Consider the following 4,472-nt stretch of genomic DNA (forward strand, 5'->3'; position numbering starts at 1 on the left):
TATAGGTTCAGGTTTTGCGGCGGGAGTCTGCACCTTTTGGGGTGGGGTACTGTCATGCTATGGTTCTCAATCAGGGACAGCTGTCTATCGTTTTCTCTGATTGGGAATCATACTTAGGCAGCCTTTTCCCCTGTTGTGATTGTGGGAAGTTGTCTTTGTTAGGGGCACTATAGCCCTTGTAAGTTTCACGGGCGTTTTGGTTATTTCTTGTTTTGTTGGCGACATTATAAATAAAGATATGAACGCTCACCACGCTGCACCTTGGTCTTCCTCCAACAACGGCCGTGACAATCATCCTCAGCTCTGGCATCTTCCCCAATATTTGGAACTAAGGACTGATCACCCCAATCCACAAAAGTGGAGACAAATTTGACCCCAATAACTACCGGGGAATATGTGTCAACAGCAACCTTTGGAAAATCCTCTGCATTATCATTAACAGCAGACTTGTATATTTCCTCAGTGGCAGAATACCTGACCACAGCGACTGACCCAAATTTAAGGAAAGCTTTGACTATGTACAGACTCAGTGAGCATTGCCTTGCCTTTGAGAAAGGCCACTCTAGGCAGACCTGGCTCTCAAGAGAAGACAGGCTATGTGCTTACTGCCCACAAAATGAGGTGGAAACTGAGCTGCCCTTCCTAACCTCTTGCCAAATGTATGACCATATTAGGGACAAATATTTCTCTCAGATTGCACAGATCCACAAATAATTTGAAAACAAACCCAATTTTGATACACTCCCATATATACTGGGTGAAATACCAGTGTGCCATCACAGCAGCAAGATTTGTGACCTGTTGCCACAAGAAAAGGGCAACCAGTGAAGAACAAACACCATTGTAAATAAGACCCTTATTTATGTTTATTTATGTAAACATATGTTGCCCATGCCAATAAAGCCCCTTAAATTGGGGCGGCAGGGTAGCCTAGTTGGACTAGTAAGCGGTACTTACCTTCCGCTTACTAGCCCAACGCTCTAACCACTAGGCTACCCTGCCGCCCCAATTTAAGGGGCTTTATTGGCATGGGCAACATATGTTTACATTGCCAAAGCAAGTGAAATAGATAATAAACAAAAGTGAAATTAACAATAAAGAATTAACAATAAACATTACACTCACCAAAACTTCCGAAAGAATAAAGACATTTCAAATCACATATTATGTCTATAAACAGTGTTGTAATGATGTGCAAATAGTTAAAGTACAAAAGAGAAAATAAATAAACATAAATAAGGGTCTTATTTACAATGGTGTTTGTTCTTCACTTGCAAGTTCAAATCCCTGAGCTGACAAGGTACAAATCTGTCGTTCTGCCCCTGAACAGGAACCCACTGTTCTGAGAAAAAATAAAATAATAATTGTTCTTAACTGCCTTGCCTAGTAAAATAAAAAAAATTGAATTGAGAGAATGAGTAGTGTTGTGTTTCTCAGCATGCTGTGATCATCCTAGTGTACACGTTGGCTTTGCATACATTTACATGGGGGAGTGTGAGGGGAAGAGATTGCGAGAGAGAGAGAAAGAGTGTTTTCTGTATTTAAAGAAGAGTCTGAGTACCTGTCACACAGATTCAGATCACACTACACTTGTGGCAACAACCTCTAGGCAACAAGCTGCCACACACACACACACCCCTCGGGGATTGTTTGTGTCTTCATTAACATCTTGACTGACTGCATGAATCACAGCCGGTGTCCCACATGGCACCCTCTCCCCTATATAGTGCACTACTGTTAACAAAAGCCCCGTCAAAAGTAGTGCACTATATAGGAAATAGGGTGCCATTTGGGACACTACACTAGAGCAAAATCAGACCTCCTACCTTCTTCTCAAACCTAAAGATACTATCTCTGTAAAGCCAAGATTCTAACTGACAGACAGACTGGCCTTAGATAACCTACCTTCTTCTCAAACCTAAAGATACTATCTCTGTAAAGCCAAGAGTCTAACTGACAGACAAACTGGCCTTAGATAACCTACCTTCTTCTCAAACCTAAAGATACTATCTCTGTAAAGCCAAGAGTCTAACTGACAGACAAACTGGCCTTAGATAACCTACCTTCTTCTCAAACCTAAAGATACTATCTCTGTAAAGCCAAGAGTCTAACTGACTGACAGACTGGCATTAGAAAACCTACCTTCTTCTCAAACCTAAAGATACTATCTCAGTAAAGCTAAGAGTCTAAATGACTGACAGACTGGCCTATCTCTGTATTTATGTTGTGTGAAGCAAAAACATGTGTTTTGAATGTGTCTTGGGGTGTGTTGTGTACATCTGGTGTATGATGTAGCCTATGAAATCAGCCTGGTTTGATTAAAATATGTAAAACAAATGGTAGTGGTTTCGATTGCAGCTAGTTTATGATTTGAGTGCATCATGGCATATTTATTACCAGTATAACGTTACTGTATATGGCTAAACGGTGCCATCTAGTGACGGTTTCCCTGAATTTAGTTTTAGTGCTTGTTGTCAGTTGGGAGGAAAGGTGAGCGGTTTTTTGTTCTTATTTTATTCCTTATACGTCTCTGCTGCATTCACATTGATGAAATATAGATTTTGATATGGATATTTAGTCAAATCTTTGGCGTAAAGTTATAATTTCCCAAATGAAACCAACCAACGGTCGAATCTAAAGCGTCTAGGTATGCTAGCTAACATTAGCTAACAGTTAACCTAGCTAGCTAAGCTTAGAAAATATTCAATGTAAGTTTGATGTTGTACTTGTATGTAAAATGTACCATTTACATCACGTGTTGAACAGCTTAATTACTTGAAGTAACTAAGTATCAAGAAAACACAACTTGCAATTTTTTCGACCACAAATTGTTCTAGCTAACTAGCGGGCTTGTCAAGTTAGCTAGGTACAGTACCTAGCTAGCTGTGCTAGCCACTTCGAGTGAGTTAACTAACTAGCTTCTGATAGTTTGGTCAGCTACATACATTAGCCCTTGTCTATAACTGTTCTCCAACTACTTGTGTTTTCTCAGACAGACGTCCTTTGCTGTTTATGTATGGTTGAAGACTTGGCTTGTTAGTTAGCCATGTCTCGCTTTACCAGTGCCTTCATTGCATCTCCTTATAGAAGTGATCAGGCACCAAAACCAACTGATAAGAGGTGAGTGTGCAGACCTGTGCATGTGCAAAAATCTAGATCTTTTTTTGGTCAATTTGTGTTTTCATTCATCCTCTCCCTCCCGCTCTCTTTTTCTCTCTCCCCCTTCCTTTCTATCTCCTCTCTCTTCCCCCTTCTTCTCTCTCCCCACTCTTCCTTCCCACCCCCACTCTTCCAGGTGGAGTAGGCCTCCAGAGGGCCTTGTTGTACCCCAGGATGTGGAGAGGGGGCTGGGGCCATGGAGTAAGGACCAGGGGCCGCCCAGCTCAGACCCCCCTCTCCCCCCTCAGCTGTGGGGACCCAAACGGCAGCTAGGCCAGTGTGAGTACTGCACCTCAGATTGCACCCTATTCCCTATATAGTACTTTGCTGCTTTTGTCCAGGGCTCTGTTGGCTGATGGCTTGGCCCAGACGAGGGACACAGCCCTGTAAATACAGCTGTATCTTAGCTTACAACTCTCTCCCTCCCTGCTTTTCCCTCTCTCTCCCACCCTCTTCCCTCTACAGCCAGCCCTGGACCCAGGGTTCCCATGGATACTGCTACCAGGTACAGGATGACCAGCAGACAGCAGACAGGAACAGCTATCCTGGGTGGGTGTACTCACTGTGTGTGTAGTGGGTGTGTGTTACAGGCGAGGCACAGGTCTATAGATGATGATGATGTGTTTGTGTGTGCGTGTGTGTGTGTTGTAGTGCGTGGTTGTCGCAGGCAGAGTCCGCTCCCTCTACAGGGTACAGCTGTAGGGAGACTGGGGCTGTCAGAGGAGGAGGCCAAGGAGCAGATGGAGAACGGTCAGTACCATGTCACTGAGTGTGTGGGCGTGTGTGTGTGTGTGAGTAGAGAAGAGAATGGTCAGTACCATGTTATTGTGCATCACCAATGACACTATTCCCTATAGTGAAAGTATTCACACCCCTTGACTTTTTCCACATTTTGTTGTGTTACTGGCTTATACACAACACCCCATAATGTCAAAGTGGAATTGTGTTTTTCCACATGTTGTTGTGTTACTGGCCTATACACAACACCCCATAATGTCAAAGTGGAATTGGGTTTTTCCACATGTTGTTGTGTTACTGGCCTATACACAACACCCCATAATGTCAAAGTGGAATTGTGTTTTTCCACATGTTGTTGTGTTACTGGCCTATACACAACACCCCATAATGTCAAAGTGGAATTGGGTTTTTCCACATGTTGTTGTGTTACTGGCCTATACACAACACCCCATAATGTCAAAGTGGAATTGGGTTTTTTGTTGTTGTGTTTTTTAAATGAAAAGCTTAAATGTCTTCAGTAAGTATTTGTTATGGCAACGCCTACATAAGTTCAGGAGTAAAACTGTGCTTAACAA

At 42.8% G+C, this 4,472-nt stretch overlaps 1 long non-coding RNA gene across 1 annotated transcript; it reads left to right on the forward strand.

Annotated features, from left to right (window-relative positions):
* The first annotated feature begins 3,300 nt into the window (after positions 1–3,300).
* Positions 3,301–3,903, forward strand: LOC135564795 (uncharacterized). Its single transcript, XR_010461273.1, has 3 exons — positions 3,301–3,438; positions 3,625–3,708; positions 3,811–3,903. It is a non-coding gene; the product is annotated as an uncharacterized LOC135564795 (long non-coding RNA).
* Positions 3,904–4,472: the final 569 nt, after the last annotated feature.

This window comes from Oncorhynchus nerka, linkage group LG26 (genome assembly GCF_034236695.1).
Source record: "Oncorhynchus nerka isolate Pitt River linkage group LG26, Oner_Uvic_2.0, whole genome shotgun sequence".
Classification (NCBI taxonomy): domain Eukaryota; kingdom Metazoa; phylum Chordata; class Actinopteri; order Salmoniformes; family Salmonidae; genus Oncorhynchus; species Oncorhynchus nerka.